This window comes from Equus caballus, chromosome 20 (assembly GCF_041296265.1).
Source record: "Equus caballus isolate H_3958 breed thoroughbred chromosome 20, TB-T2T, whole genome shotgun sequence".
NCBI lineage: Eukaryota > Metazoa > Chordata > Mammalia > Perissodactyla > Equidae > Equus > Equus caballus.
Genome location: NC_091703.1, coordinates 28424146 through 28446551, shown reverse-complemented (window position 1 = coordinate 28446551; position 22406 = coordinate 28424146). Strand labels below are relative to the sequence as shown.

General features: G+C 38.8%; 5 non-coding genes across 5 annotated transcripts; 4 read left to right on the top strand and 1 right to left on the bottom strand.

Annotated features, from left to right (window-relative positions):
• Positions 1–123: 123 nt before the first annotated feature.
• TRNAQ-CUG (transfer RNA glutamine (anticodon CUG)) lies at positions 124–195 on the top strand. Its single transcript has one exon. It is a non-coding gene; the product is annotated as a tRNA-Gln (tRNA).
• Positions 196–6187: 5992 nt separating this feature from the next.
• Positions 6188–6269, bottom strand: TRNAS-UGA (transfer RNA serine (anticodon UGA)). Its single transcript has one exon. It is a non-coding gene; the product is annotated as a tRNA-Ser (tRNA).
• Positions 6270–8429: 2160 nt separating this feature from the next.
• On the top strand, positions 8430–8511 carry TRNAS-AGA (transfer RNA serine (anticodon AGA)). Its single transcript has one exon. It is a non-coding gene; the product is annotated as a tRNA-Ser (tRNA).
• Positions 8512–15228: 6717 nt separating this feature from the next.
• TRNAS-AGA (transfer RNA serine (anticodon AGA)) lies at positions 15229–15310 on the top strand. Its single transcript has one exon. It is a non-coding gene; the product is annotated as a tRNA-Ser (tRNA).
• A 6687-nt stretch (positions 15311–21997) lies between these two features.
• TRNAS-AGA (transfer RNA serine (anticodon AGA)) lies at positions 21998–22079 on the top strand. The gene has a single exon. It is a non-coding gene; the product is annotated as a tRNA-Ser (tRNA).
• Positions 22080–22406: the final 327 nt, after the last annotated feature.

The window sequence follows — 22406 nt, the reverse complement described above, 5'->3', positions numbered from 1 at the left end:
TAATCACTGTAAGACGTTCAATCCAGTGGACCAAAAATTTTGACTGATAAGCTAGACTAAATGCTTTTAGTAGAGTTGCTGTAACTCGTCATAGACAATCATGGATGTAGTGTTCTTCTGTGGGGTTCCATGGTGTAATGGTTAGCACTCTGGACTCTGAATCCAGCGATCCGAGTTCAAGTCTCGGTGGAACCTGCTTTGTCTTTTAGTCTAACTTCTGTTTTCCTCCCAGGAAAACACTGTCTACTTCAATGGCTGACATCGGTTTTACCTGTGACATCCCCCGTGAGTTTCTCCAAGTCCCGACACACCTACATCTGGGTGAGGAGGCGGGAGTAGAATTCCATTCTGGTCTAATGGAATTTACTTTGTAAGGAAGAAAAGAAGCATCAGAAGCAAATACAGGAGGAAGATGGTGAAAACCCTGCAGTCTGCTGAGACTAGAAAACCAACTCTAATAAAAAGTAATAACCGACTCATATAAAGTTTATTTTCTGTGCACATTAAAAAACATGCTTGAAGTTGTTAAATATTTCAAACATGGGAAATAAATAATTCTAATGGTATTGGAGAATATACAGTTAACAGCAAATTTCCCTTCTACCCATGGCCTTCAGCTGTACAGTTTCTGTGCTACTTCCAGCTGCCCACAGCCTGCAGAATCCAGTTTATACATATAAAATACAGACAGTCAGACACACCACACATGCCCAGAAACCAAATGTGGAGAATCTTAAATTAGGTGACTCTAACTAAAAGGGCATATAGGACTCATCATTGCATTTAAAAAATATCTACAGGTTTAACATATTTCAAAGTAAAAATTTGGGGGAATCTATAATGATATTTTCATAGCAATATTCATCTGGTCATTATGCCATGCAAAAAATACCAAACATTCCTCTTTCTCAGCTAAAATGAGTGACTACTGCAATTTCTTTGCTGATTATATTCTTTGCAGAAATTTCTTTTTTCCATTTGTTCTTATACTGTTTTGTGTAGGTTTTTTGTTTGTTTTGGGAGGTGTTTTTTTGCTTTTGTTTCCTTCACTTTTAGTATAGTATTTCCTGGATAAAGTTGTGCTTTTTTTTCTGGCTTGGAAATTTTCAGATATTTCCTATAGACTATGGGCTTGGAAGATTCCATCCAACAGATAATTTCATTATGATGCCAGGTTGTGTGTGAGATTTTTAAGCAAATTTTTTCCTCACAACCTACACATATCACTAACTTCATGTTCTCGTTATGCAGATTCTCTCCTCACACACTGGTCTTATTCACTGTCTGCTTCTTCTCAATATTGCCCCTTTGTGTAAATTGCTTATCCAAACATTCATATCCAGGTTCTTCTTCATAATAAATGAGTTCTGTGAAATTTCTGCTACTACATGCAAATGTATTCCATTGTTCAAAACAAAAAATTGTTGGTTTTCTCTCTCACAGTGTGCCACTAACTGTAAAACACTATGGACTTCTGAAGTTTTTGCAAGTACTGTACTGGAAAAACACTACTTATGGTCTCATTACACCCCTTTGACCTTCAGAGAATGTAGAGTCTACCCTTCATACTCCATCATTCATATATACAGATCACTTTTAGTTTGGTTGCTTTGTTCTTTTTTATATTCCTAGATAGATAAATTTTATTTTCCAGATGAAAATATGAAAAATGTCTCTACTCTGCAGCTGTAAAACCCTAAGACTTTATTGCACTCCTTATTGCCATCAGAAAATTGTGCAGATGAGTTGAAAACAGAAAATTTAAAGAAGATATGGTCAATAGGTATTTTCTCTCTACTCAAAAACTGGCAGCTGTGGTTGATTAAGACCTATAGATAACCATATGGATTAGGGTGATCACCACAGAAGAGGAGAGGAACAGTTGCGGAGATTCTTTTCCTTTCTGGTTTTTCTTATTAAGCCTGAGAAGATCCAGCTTAATTTAGGAAGAAGGATGGCATAATGAAGTGCATAAATATATGTCCAGAGATGGTAGAAGTTTAATATACCCGTAATTGATATCAATCACTCATTACATATTGATGGTAAAGTTGTCATAGGAAAAAAATGAAGTTGTTTTCTATTCTCCAATTCCAACAAGAATAAAGCATTTATTCAAGATTATACATATATTTGAGCCTTAAATCCTCACAATAAAATCTTCAAGTAGTACCAGCTGAGCTATTTAAGCTCTCTGGAATCCTTTATTGCCCCATTAAGAAAAGGAAAGATCCAGACAGTTCTTTCAAATGTGATCATGGTCATTTTTCAATGCACCCCCTTCAAGAGTATTGCCACCTACATTTACATCCATTCAGTGTCTGTTTCCTAGGATATTCTATGGATAGATCATTTTACTGTCTGCAAACTAAACCAACCCTGCCACTAGGTCAGAAATTTTCTGGTATAAGTATTGTCCTAAAATGGAATAATCATGCCAGTGACCTTTGATCTTCTCAAAGTTCAGTCATCTCTCATCATGCAAGTGACTCCATTGAGATTGTTTTAATATCTCTTATTACCCACATGCTGATCTGTTATGAGACAGACCTCAAAGAATTTGGTCAAAATCAATATTCCTCTTTCCTATCCTGAAATAAATTTCATATATTGAATTTCAATTTTGAAATTAAGAGGTAAAAGCATTTGACACAAGAGAAGTGTTGATATAAAGGAAGAAAGAAAACAAAAACTAACCTACAACATCCAGAAGCTGGCCTGGCACTCAGAGCTAGGTCACGTTATTCTCCTATTGAACATAATCTCCAAGAATACCAACATCAGACACAGTTACTCTGAGACAGCAATAAAGTGAGACAAAACAGACAACTTCACAACTTTGTCTAAGCTCAGACAAAAACAAGGTCGTTGTGCCGCACACAAAATATCAAACATCTCTCTCAGCTAAAATGAGTGACTGCCACTTCTTTCCCAGTTACAGCTTTATCCTCTAGATAGTCTGCTTCCTTCTAAATAAGATCAATTGAGATACTCAGTCTTCAAATAGCCCCTGCTTTCTGACAGCTTCTGACTATAGTGGAGCCCAGCTTCTTTAGGCTTTTCTCCAAATCACCCAACCAAAGCCCAAATCCTAGAATAGGTTCTTTTTAACATCCTCTGACATGAAACACCTCACGATTCCACCAGTGTGTGTTCTCCCTCACTGCAATGGAAAATAAGCCCAACTTGTTCAACTACAAATGTGGTCCTCGTAGTCTGGCTGGAGTGCATTAACACTATCCACATAGTGTCAAAGAGTTACAATTTGTTTTTGGGATTCAAAGCAGACATTTGAGTTAATTATGTTCCACAGTCAAGGCACATTATTGTTATTGGTCCATAGAAGGTTCTTCTTTTGACCTGATTGATTGATATTTTCCCTTTCACACCATAGCATTCTATGTCTTCTAACTCCAGTAGCAACTATTTTACTGTTTACTGCATAGCCATTTATTTGAATGTTTCCTTATGAAACATGCAGCTCTGTTTGCATGTGTCTTTGTTATTCTATCTGAATGGTAAAATGTTCCATACATATTTTTCGCATTTATAATTTGTTACTTCCTCTCATTTTCTCATACTTCAGTGTGTGCATCCACTTAGTTTTGCTTATCAACTTACCGAGTCCTAGACAAACAGATTGGCTAAAAATCCCACCATTATAAATGCCACTAAATTGAACATATTCATAGATATCTTTGTATAGACTTGTGGGATATACAGCATAGAACAGAAAGAAAAGTTGGATCATGATATATTTATCTTTTATTTAATTAGACAGTGACAGATTTGTCTCCAAAATGACTCCATAATTTCCAACCAACAGTTCACAAGCATTGAATATTCCTACAAGACTAACAATACTTTGAAATTTCTGTCATTCTAACTTTTATCCATTTAAAAGAGGTCAACTGATACATCATTGTTTTAAATTGTGTCTCAAAGATTACAATGATTTTAAAACACTGTCAAATTTTTAGGCTATCTTATCTGTAAACTAGTCTGCGTAAAAACAGTTTCTTTTTTTTTTTAAGACCATCTCTTAATTGATAGATATTCTTTTTTGTCTCCATAATGGACTCCCTCTAATCTCTCCCACAAAGGTAACTTTAAATGTATTTACTGTTTCCATTTTTTTACTAGAATTTCTTCCTGCAAAGCACATGTCAATATTTCTTGTGCATTTTATTTCCCATAAATGATATTTTGCTATATATCCCATTCTGCTCCTAAAATTTTCACAATTTTTAAAAGATTTATCCATATAGTTACGTGTAGATTGATTCCATTTAAATGCTCCATATTTTCTGGTGGGAATGCACTTTCTTTGACATAAAATACTTCTTAGCTGAATATAATATAAATATAATATATCCTAGACTTACATTATGTTTCCATAATTATCTTGTAGGTGTTTTTCCTACTCTTTCACACCCTTGAATATTATTCTAGAGAGGAATAATCACACTGGAATATTATTCCAGTATGATTTTTTTCCCCTTAGCAATAAAGTGATGTTTTTATTGGCTCCCTAAATAATTATTTACCTTCAAAGTCACATAATTTTATAAGGAAATATCTTGCTTTTTTTCCCCCCCTCTAATTGTTGTCATCTTTTTCTTCTGTCCCATCCTGGCCATCTCTTCTATCTTATACAAAACTGCTCCCATCTTTCTTCTGGACAAGAAGTTATAAGCCTCTGAATCTAATATTTGTCTCTTCTCATCATTTGTGAAGCCCACAGAAACACTTTTGTCCCCTGAATGTGCTCAAGGAAGTAGAGAGTGCTGACAAAAAATCTGCTCTGAGGTTTCTATGTAGCAGAACTGAAGCATTAATTCTTTCTAACTAAGAAATATGTGGGTGCTTGCTTTGTAGAGTTTTAAAAATCCCACTCCCTTCCAATATATGTGATTTAACTCCAATATCTCTCCATCTCTGGAGCCAAGATAGTTTTTAGCTTTCTCTCAAATCAGTCTTAGACTCTACACCCAAATCTTGTTGGTTGAAAGTCTTTTCCAGGCTCTGGTGTCCAGGAGATGCAAAGGTCTTATGTGTGGAAACTCTTTATAGACTGTTAAGAAACGCTCCACTCAAAAACAGACAAACTTCCATGGACCGATGAGTGATACTCCCTGCATCAAAGATAACACAATCACTAAACACCCAATGGGCAGCAATATTCTATCCCAGGCTAAATCCAGCATCTTAAATCACATCCCTTTTGTGGCCTTATCACCAGAGAGGATAAATCCAGAACAGCAAACCAACTCTGAATTGTAGAGGCAGTTGGTGGCATGAATCCCCAGGAAGGACAGAAGCAGGCCGACAGCTGTTGAGGTGGAGGTGGGGGACTTGGAGCCAAAACCAGCTGACACTCAAGTTCCATCCTCTTGCTTTCTAGTTCTGAGACCCCAATGGTATTATTTAGCTTTGTGGACCTCTACGATGAATATGTTGTGAGGGTCTATAAATAAGACGTGTAAAGCCTTTGGAATGGTGGTGTGTAGTAAGGGCTTGAAAAATAGTACCTACTATCTATCATTCTGAGATAATAACAGATCTAACCTTGAATCTGCTAACTTGATAATTTTAGGAGTGTCTCCTGAGGAACTTAAGAAAATCTAAGCTCATAAACCTATCTGAAAGCCCTCAGTTCAAATACCATTTCATTGTGCAACATTGAGCAGTTTCTTCATCTTCATTAAACAGAGATAAAAACATCGAGTCGTGCTTAACTGATACCTTCTTGACACATCTTAAGTGTTCAATAAAAATTATCTGTCAGTGTCGCTACTTTTTATGAATTTTAATATCCCTTGAATTGACAGTAGTTAAGGAGCGCATCACGGCGCTATTAGAGCAAGAGTGGCTGGAGTATGACACGACCTTGTGTCCTAGTGACTTCGTGCTGGCTATGATCTGAGGCATTTAATGGAGTAAAAGGAATTGCCCTCCGCAACTGATGCCAAATTTGAGGTAAGCTCAACAGAACGTCAGAACGTCGGCGTGGCATTGACACTTGAGAAAGTAGTGTCCATAGATAGGAGAAAGAGTAAGTTATTTGAACCTACAGGTGGAGGACTCGTGTTGGAGAAGAATAACTTTCAGTGCAGGAACTTGGGTTGACTCTGGTTAATTTACCTCGGAAAACCTGAAGAAAGTCACGCAGCGTTTCCGGTAAAACCGTAGTCGGCAGGATTCGAACCTGCGCGGGGAAACCCCAATGGATTTCAAGTCCATCGCCTTAACCACTCGGCCACGACTACCGATTCACAACTGTCCTTAAGGGCTGAGGTCAACTAGTAGTGGATGTGCGGAGCGATCGCAAGCAGTAGGTCTGGCAACAAAAAGTTTCCTAGTTCCATCCAGTCCTATCCCTCAAGAAGGAAAGAGCTCATCCAGAGCAATCAAGAACCAGCTGGTGATGTTACAATTTAAAAAAAGGCTCCTAGACAAGCTACTCTAACTTCCTGGCGCTGGAGCTTGTCCACTGGCTGCTGACATCCGCGGACACACACGATCACACCCAATTCTCAGGAACAGGCACAAGAGGAGTCTTGAGTGGAGATTGAGCTCTATCTAACAACCTCGAGGTCACAAATACCAATGGGAGAAGGAACGGGAATGAAGGAATGTGCAAGATTGAAGGGCCATCTGCACTTACAAAGTTAAAATCTAAATCAGGAATCTCTTCGATGACGTTAAACTGACTTCCCCTTCCAAAAGAATGGTTAAAACCAGGCTGGGGCCAAGGTTCCGTAGGAGAGGCGGAGAAGGGAGGCTATTCTCCATCCTGACTAGGAAAGACCAGACAGGGAAGGTCTCCCACCCCTTCAGGGAAAGGTCACTCCAGCCGTCCTGGTGAAGGACCAAGACCATTCCAAAGGGAGGGAAGCCCTCAGCCGCCGGAGCCCGGGGAAAAGGGAAGCACTCAGAATACAGATTATTCAAGAATCCGAACTCAGATCGAGGACTCTCTCTATACCGCCCAACTCAGAAAAGTGGAAAAAAAAAAAGACAACGTGTAAATCTTAGAATAAATCTAGCTAAATTAATAAAGTTGATTCTTGGGTCAGAGACTATGTAGTTTATTAGAGTGGAATAATGATGGGGAGGCTTGGACCAGATTCCTTTTTACGGAATATCAGGAACCCCCAAACCACGGACTTTCTCTTTGAATTCTAGGAATGGAAGTGTGTCACCAGTGCATAAATTAGTAGATATAGACAGAGTTTCAGATAAAAAAGAAAGTGATCTCTGTGATCGAGGCCGAATATGTCTCTCTGATAGTTTGAGAACCACTCTCCTATGGAAATAACCTTAACCCAAAGAAAAAGAAGATTCAATGACAAGAGCAGGATGCAATAAACAACTTCGACTCTGCAAAAAATTTTGCATCTGAAATACTGGGTGGAATGGAGAAATACTTCAAAATGTTGCTGGTGCTAGTTTCTGGGTTGTGGAATTATGAGTTAATTTTTTGTTTTCTACAATGTGAAGTAATCATTATCAAATTTTATAAGTGAATGGTAGAACAATGCATTTTATTGATTTCTTGATTTATTGGTTATTTTTTGATGCTGCTCAAGAGTTGATATTTGCCTCAAGTGCTCCTTGGATTAATCATCTGTGTTCAAGGCACTCCACAGTGAACACATTCACCTTGAACATGTTTCTCAAATAATCAATGCCAGTTAGAGATTGGTACAATTAATGAAGACTTTTCCCCTCCTTCTTGCTTGCAGATGTTTAACTGGATTTTTTTTTTTTTTTTTAAATCACTTTCAAAGCACATTGAGATAGAAAAAAGTTTTATACATCTTTTACATTTGTAATACAAGTTTCCGCATTTTTAAGGTTTGGAGAACTGTGGGGTTTTTTTTCTTTTTTGTTTTTTTGTTTTTGAGGTCTGTTCCAAAATTATTCCTGCATATGGATGTAGAAAAAGAAAGTTCTGACATAGTTGAGATAATCCTTTAATTCACATGGTTGTGAGTTTTTTTTAAACACTGCTACAGAATCTTCCTCTATACGGATGTCTCAAATTTTATTTTAAAAATTGATTGTCATTTCGAGTTTTCCGAATCGTCAATTTACTCATAATTCTGCAGCGAATAGTACAGCAAGTCCCAGTTCTTGGGTGTATCATCTCATGGACCCCCTTCAGAAGCTAACAGAGCAGGAAGCTGGTCTCTGGGGATGTCTCCTGCTTATTCTCCTTCCATCAGGCCATCAGATTAAGGGGCCCCTACAATCTGAGGAGGGAGTTACTTGCCGCTTTGCCGCAACAGCATGATATTCGTCTAAATGGTGTCAAAGAGTAAGAAACATTGAGAACAAATACACTTTCTGGTAGAAAATTTGACCGCTTGAAGGGAGCTGAAGTCGGCACGGCTACTTAGGCTAATAAGCCATGACGCGTCCACGTAGTCGTGGCCGAGTGGTTAAGGCGATGGACTAGAAATCCATTGGGGTCTCCCCGCGCAGGTTCGAATCCTGCCGACTACGATAGCGTCCCCCTTGGGAAATTAACCTAGTGACACTTTACCGGTTTGAGAATTTGCTTGAGGTTTGATTGTTCCTCAACCCGACTAAGCAGCCTCTTATTACTTACCAGTAAAAAATGCGTAATTCTCCAGAGAGCGATTAACAGAGTTAACACTACTTCTCTATCTTTATTACCTTTTAAAAAGTAATTCCACTGCAGTTTCTAATGGTGTTTTCTTTTCCCCCAAGAAAAGCCCAGGCTTTGGTGATGCCTTTCTGTTTCCTTAAATCAAAATTCTGCTTTGAAAGCAGTCTTTCTTGAGGAACAAAATTGACAGACGTCTTTGCGTCTCCAAGGAATCGCACCCTTACCAGGCCTCTTCTGTAGTCGTGTATGTCCTCGTTGACGTGAGAAAAGATAATTCCAGGAAATCTTGCATCAAATACAAGTGAAAGCCAAGACTCAGCTATAGTCGCCAAGTCGAGAATCCAAACTGGATATTAATAAACAAACCACTACACAATTAAAGAAATTAAGTAATGCCATTTTCTTTGAAATCCAATCAAACGAGTCATTGACACTGGCTGTCTTGCCCTCGCGTCCAAAACAGTGATGAGGAGAGAGGGACTAAAAACAAGGTAAGGTTTTGACTCGTTCAGGGCACAGAGGTCAGACACAAAATTCCGTTGTATGATAACAAGTATAGGTTAATGTATTAGACCAATGTATTAAAGGAATGATAACCACAGTGAGTACCTTCCTAGGAGAATTCAATCACTGCCTTGTCAGCTTAGTGGAGCTGATCCTCACCTCTCTTGTGGAGATTTGTGCAGAGTTATCATACATTAGGGCACCTCACCCAAGAATGCTTCTAATAATTTTTCATAAACCCAGTGCTTGCCCTACTCATTGATTAAATATCAGATCCCTTCCTCTTTAATGTGTGTCTTCAGAGGCGTGAAACATAATAAAAAGATGAGTTACAAAATCATGTGGGTCAGTGATGCTAAGCTGTGACAAGTTCTCTTTACTGGGCAGTGCCGGCAGGATGAACACGACTTGGCTGTATCTACTAAGACCTGGGCTTCTGGAGGATGAATTTAATCTTTTTTCTTTCCAAAACTCATCATTTCTTATCTTTCCATCTCTCACATCCAGCATACTTGTTGCTTTGACTCTGAGAAACTCCTAGAATTCTAGAATGTCAAAGCTAATGAAATATTAAGGCTCTTCTGTGGAAACAATTCCTAATTTTAGAGTTGAAGAAAGTGATCCACATGACACCAATGTACAGAATTTAAAAGCAAAATTTTTTTTTAAAGATACCTTAGGGAAGAGTCTTAATAGTATAAAAAAGAGTTCCTCTCATTCTGAATTCTTCCTCTGGAGGAGCTCATGGAGAATCAAGTTCGGGTGATATGGGCTGGAGCCGAGATCCTGAGCCAGGACTGATCATTACAAAGAATTTTGATTTTGGAATACCAACCTGTGGCCTTGTTTCTGAATACTGCTATTGGGATTCTGGAAGGAGTTCTTCCCTCTTTGCTTTTAAATTGCTGAGATGTCTTGCAGACAAGGAAAATAAAACAGAAAACAAGACACACCAGTGGACAGTGTCACAAAAACCAGAGCATCAGCAATTGCAATAGAGAATGTAAGTAAGGAAATGGAGACCTGATGGAGCCACACTTCACTTCCCTAAGTCATTTTGATGTTCAGAAAAAGCTCTAGAGCAGCAGTACATTTCACTAGAAATGTATGTGAGCCACAGGTGAAATGCAAAATTTTCTGGTAGCCATATTAAAAAGTAAAAAAAAGAGAATAATTAATTTTAAGAATATATTTATTTCAACTTATATATTCAAATTATCATTTAAACGTGAACAATTTGGAAAATTGACGAGGCACTTTACTTTTTTTCTTGTATTAATCTTCAAAGTCTAGTGTGCATTTATGCTTAGAATGCATCTCATTAGGGACCAAGTGCTCAATAGTCACATATGTCAAGCGGCTGAAGTATTGGACATTACACATCTAGAGTGTTTAGAGAGCAAAAAACTGAGTTGGTAGAAGATTGAAACCAAGGGACAGTCTACACTGGAAACAACCAGCTACAGTCCAAGATACAAGACTTCCTAGTGACCACATCTGGGTATCTTTAGGACTGTTGTCTCTGTAACACCCAGTAACTAAACTCACTAATTCCACGCCCTCTTTCTTATCTCTCTCAGTGTCTGTGAAAGGTTCTTGATGCGGTCATAGATGTTTTAATTCTTCCAGAATTGCATCAGTGTCTTCTCAGTGTCTCCCTCAGTTACAGCAATAGCCTGGGGAAAGGTCTTCCTCAGGTAGTAGGCCTTAAAAGCTGCTATAACTTCTTGAGCCATTGGTTGGATCAAGGAGGTGGTGTTTGGAGGGAGAAATGCTCCTTTAATATTGCTATGAAGATCACCAATAAAAGGAGGATGTCCAGAAGCATTATCAACAATAAGCAAAACCTTGAAAGATATGTTATTCTCCAAACAGTATTTATTCATTTTGTTAGCATAGCAATTCAGGACGGCATCTTGAAAGAGGAACTGGGTCATCCATGGCTTCTTATTGCCCCTCTAGTACACTGGCACTGTGTGCTTACTGATATGCTTGAAGGCCCTGGGTTCTCACTGTGCCAGATCACAAAGGGTTTCAATTTGTAGCCTGCAACATTGCCCCCAAGCAAGACTACTACCCTGTCCTTAAAAGGCTTGACACCTGGCATTGGCCTCCTTGTGGATGAAAGTCCTTTCAGGCATCCATTCCTAAAGTATAAAGTTTTCATCCATATTGAATATTTGCTTTGGCAAGTAATTTTCCTCCACAATCAGTTTATCTAGCGTTTCCAAAAATTCTTCAGCTGCCTTCACATCATCACTCACAGAGTCACCATTCACGTTCGCATTTTGCAATGAATAACAATTCTTGAATTCTGGGCTTGAGACAGTGCCTCCGAGTCATTTAACTCCTGGTTTTTTTTGTTTTTTTTTTTTAAGATTTTATGTTTTTCCTTTTTCTCCCCAAAGCCCCCCAGTACATAGTTGCATATTCTTCGTTGTGGGTCCTTCTAGTTGTGGCATGTGGGACGCTGCCTCAGTGTGGTTTGATGAGCAGTGCCATGACCACGCCCAGGATTCAAACCAACAAAATACTGGGCCGCCTGCAGTGGAGCACACGAACTTAACCATTCGGCCACGGGGCCAATCCCTAACTCCTGCTTTTTAAATCTCAGGTTTTTGTGTATGGTGATGGATGGTAATTAGTCTTTAGGTGGTAAACATGATGTAATCTACACAGAAATCGAAATATAATGATGTACACATGAAATTTATATAATGTTATAAACCAATGTTACCTCAATAAAATAAATAAATAAAATAAATAAATAAAATTTTATGTTTTTTCCCCATTGATCACTCCCAAAACCCAATCCCATGTGTATTTCCATGGCTCCTGCTGGTACATGCTAATTCCTGCAACTCCTTCACAGTCACAACCCTCAGGGACATTCACCCAGATATCTCAGTCTGTGTTTCTGGGTTCCAGTTTTTCTCAATGAGGGCCCTGACCATTGTATAACACACCTGCATCTGCTAAGCATTCAATCATCTTCTAAGTTCAAATGACGCTAAATATAAGGTTCTGAGAGTGCCCCTCAGCTGTGTCAGTGCTCCTACAGCAGGAGAGAAGGGCCTCTCTGCAAGCTACTCTGTGAGTTCTGGTTCTTTCTTCTTCCTCTTATGCCTTTAATCAGACCTTGATCCTACTTTACCCTTCCCACAGTTTTCCACTAGACCCTGATTTCCATGTTTTAATTCTGAAGGTAAAGCGGGAACTGGTTAGAAACACTAATGAGGATGCCCATTCACATGAAGGTTTGTCTTCCAACAGTAGAATACATAAAAGAATTGTGCTAGGTTTTTACAGTGGAGTACTATATGGCAATACAGGTAAATGAATTCTTAATACATGAATCATGGATTAATCTCACAATATGTAATATTGAGTGAAAGAAAACAAAAATAATAAATCTGTATATTTCTACTTATATACAATTTTTTAAAATGCGGAAGTTCCTTATGTCATTAGATATTAAGATAGTGGTGAGAAGTGCCTGGGGTCAAGTGAGAGCTTCTGGGATGCTGGTTGTGCTCTACTTCCGTCTGGGTCACACTAGTGTGTGGACATTGTGAAAAGCCACGCAGTCATATGCTTAAGAGTTGTGCATATTTCTGTGTCTGTTTCACTTTGATAAAAACAAAAATCACTGTTCACCTTGATTGAGATATTTGCTTAGCAAAAAGAATAAAATCCAGCATTTAATATAGAGGTTGCTCTACGGTAAGCATTTTTCTAAGAACGTTGCAACATGTTAAACCATTACATCCTCATTATTAAGGATAAGAAACTGATACAGAGATCTTAACTCGCTCAAAATCACACAGGTAGAAGTCATAGAGTTGAGGTCTGAATCTCCCAGTGAACTAGGGGAATTTGGCAGCAGAGTCCAGGTTCGTAATTCTCAATCTCTACTAAAGAGGAAAATAGGAGCTTTGAAACGCGATTCTCCCATAAAGTAAATTACAGGCTGAAAACGGTAACGAATTTGGGAAGGGATTAATTCTAGGATGGTAGGTGTATAATGGGGGAAGAAATTTTACCCGGAAAATCGGGAGCAGTAGGAGAGAGAAGGAAGGAAGCGGATGAAGGACGTGAGTTTTGGAGAGACACCTGGAGGTCTGATGCGGATTTTATCAAGCGGAGATGGAGGAGGGGCACCAGCAGAGCAAGTGCGGCTGCCCTGGGGACTTCAGTGACTGAGAACACTCGGCTTTACAGCGACCTGCACGATCCTGCAGTCAGCGCTACTGGACGCTTCTCTGATCCGTTTCTTTCACCTTTTCCTTTCACTCACCAGGAATTTTCTTTTCATCTTTCTTTCTTCTGGTTGGGAACCAAAGTAAGTGAATCTACTATTTGTGTCCCAGAGGAATCGTTTGAGAAGCTCCCAAAGGCATTTAAAGCCCCTGAAAGTGCTGGAGAAGGTAAGGAGAGAGCAGGTAGGGAGTGGGGATTGTAGGGTGCAGGATAGAGGCATTCAACACAATTGTTACAGTTTTTACAGACAGTAAAAGGCCTTTGCCGAATTACAGCTGCCTTTTTGTTTTTCCCAAGAAAACTGGTTTTGCTTTGTTGAATTTTAAAAATCCACTTATTTCTGGATTAGGTGGGAACTTACTTAAAAAAAAAAAAAAAGCATTAAAACCTATCCCTGTTTTGAGAAGCAACAGGAGTTGCTAACTGGGACCAAAGGAGGGAAAGTTGTCAAGTGGGACAGGATCAAGTTTCTTCCCTGGAGGCAACATTAGGCTCTTAAACTGGTCATAGGTAGATTGCAGACCATGATCTTATCGCACTGGGCCATCACTAAAATATCAGTGTATTTCTTATTAGTAAATAGCGGTGCTCCTCATTGTTCCGTTACATGGAGATTCCAAAGTATATTTAAGAAGTTAAAAATTGATGGCCATTTCTGTTTTTTTTTTAAATCGTTGCTATAATCCCTAATTCTGTAGTAAATGTTAGAGCCTGTCCCAGTTGTTGAGCGGATCGCATGGATCCCCATCAGATAGTGACAGAGCAGGAAGCTGATCTCTTGGAATGTCTCCTGTTTGGTCTCCTTCCATCAAACCATCAGAATAAGTTCTTTCAGTTCTGAGGATAGAATGTTAGTTGCCGATTTGGTGAAACAGCATGATAGCCATCTAAATGATGTCAATTAACAAGAAACATTTACTATAGATACACTCTGATATGGAATGTAGACTCCTAAGGAGAGCTAAACTCCACCAAAGCTCTTTAATTTTTAGAGGTTGCATGTTGTGTGGCTGTGACCGAGTAATCAAGGCGATGGACTAGCAAGCTCTTTGAGGTGTTTCTGCGTAGGTTCAACTCCTGGTGCCTGCGAGCTGTGGGCTGTTTTGTAAAGGTGTTCTCAACATGTATTAACAGTTTGAGAACGTGATGTTAACTCCTGGGGGCCGGGAACTGGTGCCAGTTACAACTTCTCCCTGCTTCCCAAAGAGGTTACTGGAATCGGCCTGTTTTTCTTAAAGTAAACTCGATTCGAAACTCCAACAGTGAGATTGTTTTTTTTAAGTAAATTCAACTCAGTATAACTCAGTTATAAATGGATTTTTAACTTCTCATCTTAACACACTAGACCACGACAGAAACACCAGCGGATGCTCTATCAGTAACCAGAAGTGCACCTCTTTCCTTTTATCAGCTACAGGATCTTCCACTATGTAGATGTTCAAAACTTTATTTTAAAAATTGATGGTCATTTCGGGTTTTCCAAATCGTCACTTTACTCATAATTCTGCAGCGAATAGTACAGCAAATCCCAGTTGTTGGGTGTATCATCTCATGCATCCCCATCGGAAGCTGACAGAGCAGCAAGCTGGTCTCCGGGATGTCTCCTGCTTATTCTCTTTCCATCAGGCCATCAGGATAAGGGGCCTCTCCAGTCGGAGGAGGAAGTGTTACTTACCGCTTTGCCACAACAGCATGACTTTCATCTAAATTATGTTAAAGAATTAAAAACATTGACAACAAATACACTTTGTGGTAGAAAATTTGACCTTTTGAAGGGAGCTGAAGTCTGCATGGCTGCTTATGCTAATGAGCCACGAGGCTCCCGTGTAGTCGTGGCCGAGTGGTTAAGGCGATGGACTAGAAATCCATTGGGGTTTCCCCGCGCAGGTTCGAATCCTGCCGACTACGGTGGCTTTCCCCTTGGGAAGGTAGTCTATTGACGCTACCGGCTTGAGAATCTGCTAGAAATCTAATTGTTCCCCACCCCAACGAAACGCTATATACCAGTACAGTACCGTAAAAAAAAAAAAAAATCGCATTCTTCTCCAAACAGCAGGAGATTAACATTACTTCTCTATTGTTACTACTTTTTAAGAAGTAATTCCACCACAGTTCTAATGGTGTTTTCTTTTCCCCCAAGAAAACCGCAGGTTTTGGTGATGACTTTCTGTTTCCTGCACTCAAAACCCTGCTTTGAAGCCAGCCTTTCCTAAAGAAAAAGTTAGCAGGACTGTTTGCCTCTCCAAAGAACTGCCCCCTCATCAGAGCCCTTCTCCAGCCGTGTGTGTCCTCCTTCACGTTAGAAAAGAAAATTCCGGGAAATCTCAGATCAAATCCTAAGCCAGGACTCATACCTCTAGGCACCAAGTCGAGAATCCAAACTGGATATTAATAAGCAAACCACTACACAGTTAAAGAAATTAAGTAAAGCCATTTTCTTTGTAATCTGATCAAAAGAGTCATTGACATCTTGCCAGGCTGGCTTATCCTTGGGGCCTGGACAGCGGTGAAGAAAGATGGACTTAAAATGAGGTGAGGTTTTGACTCATTCTGTGCACAAAGTTCAGACAAAAAAATCCCATTGTATGATAACAAGTATGAGTTAATGTATTAAATTAATGTATTAAAGGAATGACCACCACAGTTGAGTACCTTCCCAGGAATTCCTAGAAGAATTCCATCTATCACTGCTTAGTCGTCTTGGTGGAGGTGGTCCTCACCTCTCTTGTGGATCTGTGCAGAGTTGTCATACTTTAGTGCACCTCATCTAAGAATGCTTCTAAAAATTTTTCAGGAACGTAGTGCTTGTCTTTTCCTTGATTAAATATCAGATCCCTTCCTCTTTAATGTGTGTCTTCAGAGGCATGAAGCATAATAAAAAGCTTTGAATTGCAAAGTCATGTGGGTCAGTGATGCTAAGCTGTGACAAGTCCTCTTTGCTGGGCAGTGCCGGCAGGATGAACACGGCTTGGTTCAATCTACTAAGATGTGGGCTTCTGGAGTTTGAACCTGATCTTTTTTGCAAAACTCATCATCTCTCATCTTTCTGTCTCTCACATCCTGCATACTGGTTGCTTTGACTCTGAGAAACTCAGGGAATTCTAGAATGTCAAAGCTAATGAAATGTTAAGCCCATTCTGTGGAAACAATTTCTAATTTTAGAGTTGAGTAAAATGACCCACATGACATCAATGTACAGAATTTAAAAACAAAAATTTGTTTAAAAAGATATCTTAGAAAAGAGAGTTAATAGTATAAGCAGGAGTTCCTCTCATTCTGAGTGCTTCCTTCTGGAGAAGCCCCTGGATGACCAAGCTGAGGTTCTGGGGACAGGAGCAGAGATCTGAGCCCGGACTGATCACTACACAGAATTTTGCTTTCTGCAGTATTGACCCGTGATCTGGTTTCTGAATACTGCCATTGGGGTTCTGGAAGGAGTTCTTCTCTCTTTACTTTTAAATTACTGAGATGTCTTGAAGACAACGAAAATAAAACTGAAAACAAGACATGCTAGTGGACAGTGTCACAAAAAACAGTTATAGCAATTGCAACAGAGAATGTAAGTTAGGAAATGGAGACCTGATGGAGCCACACTTCACTTCCCTCAGTCATTTTGATGTTCAGAGAGAAGCTCTAGAGCGGCAGTACATTTCCAATAGAAATGTGTGTGAGCCACAGGTGAAATGTCAAATTTTCTAGTAGCCGTATTAAGAAGTAAGAAGAGACAAGTGTAAATAATTTTAAGAATATATTCATTTCAGCTAATATATCCACAATATGATTTAAACATCTAAGCACTTTGAAAAATTGACGAGATATTTTATGATTTTTTTCATACAGAATCTTCAAAGTCTGGTGTGTATTTTGCACTTTGAATGCATCCCATTAAGGACCAAGTGCTCAGTAGTCACATATGGCAAGTGATTAAAGTATTGGACATCACAGATCTAGAGTGTGTGGAGAGCATAAAACTGAGTTGGTAGAAGATTGAAACCAAGGCACAGTCCACACTGGAAACAATCTACTACAGTCCAAAATACAAGTCTTCTTGGTGCACACTTCTGGGTGCCTTCAGGGCTATTGTCTCTGTAACACCCAGTAACTAAACTCACTATTTTGGTGCACTCTTCCTTATCTCCCTCAATGTCTGTCTGGGAAAGCCCAGTGAATGCTGCTCACAGCTCCTGTTCCAGCGGTGGAGAGCACATGTCCCAGCATGGTGGGTAGCTCCTGTCTGAGCATGATAAGCAGCTTCTCTTTCAGCACCTCGGGCATCTCATGCCTAAGCCTGGCGGGTGCCATCAGTCCATTTCCAGGACTATTTCTGGGAAGAATACGCAGGAAGTTGGTGCACCTCCTCCACTCATCAACTCTTTTCATTTTTCATTTGTTTAAGCAGTGGGTGTCGTTCGTCTCTGATTGGCAGAGTTGCCCTTAAAGCCAAGAGAGTGTTCCTCAACTGTAAAAATTGAGGACTAGCTTCTCCACTTTTGGAGTCTCCCACCCCCAGGTTCTCCACCTCCTGAAATCCTGTGCATCCTTACAGACTGTCTTCCCATGTCTCCTACTTTGAAAAGGCTTCAAGTTTATCCCTTATCCCCTGCTTCTATGCCCCTTATGGTGTCTTTACCATAACATTGTTTAAGAAAATGCAACAATAATATTAGTGCTTCCATACCTCTTTGTACGTATATCTCTTATCAAACTGTTTCTATATCTATTATTCATCCTGACTGCTAGGATGTGTATTTTTGAAGAAATGGACTGTTTAAGTCCTAATCCTCGAAGTCCAGGTGGTCAGTTCTTACATCATTCTAAATGATTTAAACTAGTGTACTAGAAACCAATCCTATTTATTAATCTCACTAATATTGTGTCCTCTACTAAATAGCAAGTTCCTTTAGAGCGTCCTTTCATCTCTTTTTTAATTTGACACCATCTAAAAGTCTCAATAAAGTAGGTGATCAATTAATCCATCCTTTTCTTTACATATTTTAAGAATCATTGATATTTCCTTTGCTACATCTGTTAGTCTTTCAGAAGCAACAAAACATCCTAAACAAAATGCTATTTATGCAACATCGGTGACTGTGAAATGGAAAGTGCCCCCTCTAAGTGGCAATTGCAATAAACACTCAGTAAAAACACAAAGTTCGCAATATTTATTAAGACTTAAGAGAACAAATGTTGCCTAGTATCTGCCTCCCTTTTGCATGCTTCCTTTTCAACAAGAAAGGGAGAATATCACAAATCAAGGACTTCTTCTCAGTGGAGATCTTAGAGTAAGGGTTGAAAAGGAGCTGAAGTAGAGATTCCAGTCACCTCTGGTTCAAAAAGAACAAGTTTCCATTTCACTTTGTTGGACCTGCATATGTCTCATTCTAGTGTCCAAAATGTGTACTGTGAGGAACTCACACCAGATGAGCCCTCTGAGAAGGCAGAGAGAAGTTCCAAGAACTGGTTTGACTGGGATCTTAGCTTCAGGCATGGGTATAATTTTGGCCTCCTAATTGAGATTAATGACTCACACAGCAACATTTCAAAGATGGTATTTCTTTAACAACTTTGTGCTTAATTATAGTTTAGCGATGGTGAAGCTTATTAGTTAAAATTAGGTTATGTAACATAAAGGAGATTCTTAAATGCAGAGAGTTCTCAGTGTGCTGTCCACGGTCTCCAACAGTCTTTGTGAACTCTCTGACACGGTTTTCACAATTGTTTTGTGTCAAGAACATATCTCTAAAAGAGGATAAATAAGTTTTATTTTACGTACCATGGGATTTTCAGCCAAAAAGTGAATTAAGAATCTTTTTAAACAACTTCCCGACCATTGAACGAGAAGAAGAATAATTTGCTAGCTCTATTTTGTCATTTTGGGGAGCATACAAAACGACTATGAAAAGACGTGTGGGCTCTAAAGAAATTCCTTCTATCTGTTATAATAGGTTTGTGTAACATGAGTCAACATTTGTCTTCCTAATGACAAAATCGCACTCACCACTATATCAGGGAAGAAAGCTTTAATGGAAATCTCTATGCTCACTGCCATGTCCACGGGTGTTCACAGGCAAAAACAGGCACATCGTTACCTAAAGCAAATAAATCTCAAGGCCTTGCCTGATCCATCCTTGCTAAGAGCATTGACAAACTCGTTTTTTTCTTTTATATTTCACAATTTTGTTGCTTCTAAGAATAAAAAGGCACTACTTTAAGGATCTATCCCACAAACTACCTCTTGTATGTGGAAAGATGTGGGCCAGGACTTTCTTCCGATCAGTATTCAAGTCCTGTCCACCTAAAAATGACAGATTTCAATTTAATTATGCTCCCCACTTTATCTCTGCCACTATTCTGTCAGTCTTAAGCAGTTTCTTCAAATTCTCCCTGTGTGGGTTATATTTATTTGCAGGTTTTTAGAGTGTCCCTCCTTGTGGACGCTAATGATCCCAAGGGCAGCGACCACGCTCTTTGACTTATTACGTTTGTGTTATTATATCCCAGTGAATAAGATTAAGGCTGTTCAGAAATGGGGTTTTTTATCACTTGAATCACATGAAAGAGATTCTTTAACCAAGGTGGTTCCATGGTGCAATGGTGAGCACTTTGGTCTCTGAATCCAGCCATCTGAGTTCCAAGAACTTGTTTATTTCACACCATTGTTTCCCCGTTGTTGATTTTTTGCATGTCTGTTCATTGTTTTGTCTACATAAGCTGTACTAAGCAATTTTGTCCCTGATATCTCTCAGCACATAATATCTGCATCTGGGAGGCTTCAGACAGCCGCATCATGTTTCACAGGAAAGAATAAAAGGGTCAAAAGTAAAGACTTTCATTTGAAATAGCATCAAAAAGAATAAAATACTCAGGAATGAATTTAACAAAATAAATGCAAAACTTATACCATGAAAACTATAAAACATTGTTGAAAAGGATAAAATAAAATAAAATAGATGCAAAGATATCTCAAGTACATGGATTACACCTTAATATTGTTAAGACGGCAGTTCTCTCCCAAATTGATCTATAGATTCGATGCAGTCCCTATCAGAATCCCAGCAGACTTCTTTGTAGAAATTGATGAGTTGATTCTAAAATTCACATGGAATTTCAAGGGACCCAGAATAGGCAGAACAATCTTAAAAAAAAGGAAAAAAGTAAAATGACTCACATTTCCCAATTTCAAAACTAACTACAAGAAAACAACAATCAAGACAGTGTGGTACTAGTATAAACATATCAATCAACGGGATAGAATTGAGAGTCCAGAAACAAAAGTTTATATCTATGGTCAACTGTTTTTTGACAAGGGTGCCAAGATCATTTAGTGAGGAAAGAATAGTCTTTTCAAAAATGGTGCTGGAACAGCTAGATAACCACAAGCAAAAGAATGAAATTGGATGCTTACCTCATGCAATTTATATAAATTAATTCAAAATGAATCAAAGATGTAATGTAATAGCTAATATTATAAAACTCTTAGAAGGAAACATGGGGTAAATCTTCATCATCTCAGGTTTGGCAATGAATTCTTACATATGACACTAAAAGCACAAGCAATAAAAAAAGAATACATACATTAGACTTCATCACAATGAAAAACTTTTGTTCTTCAAAACGCACTATCAAGAAAGTGAAAAGACAACCCAAAGAATGGAAGAAAAGATTTGCAAATCGTGTGTCTGATAAGGGACTTGCATGTGAAATATACAAAGAACTCTTACAACTCAATAAGAAAAAGACAAATGATCCATTAAAAAATGGGCAAAGGGCGTGAATAGACATTTCTACAAGAAAGATACACAAATGGCCAATAAGGACGTGAAAAGTGCTTGATATCGTTAGTCATCTGGGAAATGCAAATCAAAACCTCAGTGAGATACCACTTCATACCCGATGGGATGGCTTTAATGAAAATGTCATATTACAGTAAGTGTTGGGGAGAATATGCAGAAATCAGAACCATCGTACACTGCTGGTGGGAATGAAAGTGGTGCAGGCATGTTGGAAAACAGTCTGGCAGTTCCTCAAATGATTAAACATAGAGTTCACATATGACCCAGAAATTCCACTCCTAGGTATATAAACAAGATAAAGCGAAACATATAAATAAATAGTAATGAAAGTAAAACAAATTATTTTGAAGTATATATAGTGAAAACTAAGATCCCTCTTCAATTCAGATGCTCAGATATTCAATTTCTGTTTACAGCAGCAAACAAGGTCTGGTATAACATTTCCAGAGTTAAAATATAAACATGTACATAGTCTTTTCAGTCTATTTTTAAAAAGTTATTGTTATTACATAGAATTCTGCAGTGAATGTTAAAGCTTGTTCCAGTTGTGAGATGTATCATATGGATTTTCATCAGGGGCTGGCAGAGCAGAAAGCTGATCTCATTCCAACAACCTATCAGAATAAGGAATCCTTCCATTTGCTACTCGCCTACAGTGCAACAGCATAATAGTCATCCAAATGACGTCAACAGGAATAGGAAACAGTGACTGCACATAGATTTTCTGGTATGTGATTTGATCTTATAAGTGGAGCTAAATTTCAGCACAGCTATTTACTTTTAGGGAGCAATACCTTACCGTGTAGTCGTGGCCGAGTGGTTAAGGCGATGGACTAGAAATCCATTGGGGTCTCCCCGCGCAGGTTCGAATGCTGCCGACTACGTTATCTTCCTCTTTGGAAAGATCATCTATAGACACCTTACTGGTTTTAGACTGTCCTGCTGCCTTTCAGGAAGAAACTTTACTGTTCCCAACATGGCTCTATATGTTTCTTCTTTTCAAATTAATCAGCTACCATTCTAATGTTCTTTTCTTTTCTCTCAAGAAAACCCCAGGCTTTGATGATGTTTCCTGAAATCAAAACCCTGCTTTGAAGGCAGACTTTCCTGAAAAACAAAGTTAGCAGGAGTGTTTGTGTCTCCAAAGAACTGCACCCTTATCAGGGCTCTTCTCCAGTCATGTGTGTCCTCATTTGCATAGAAAAGAAAAT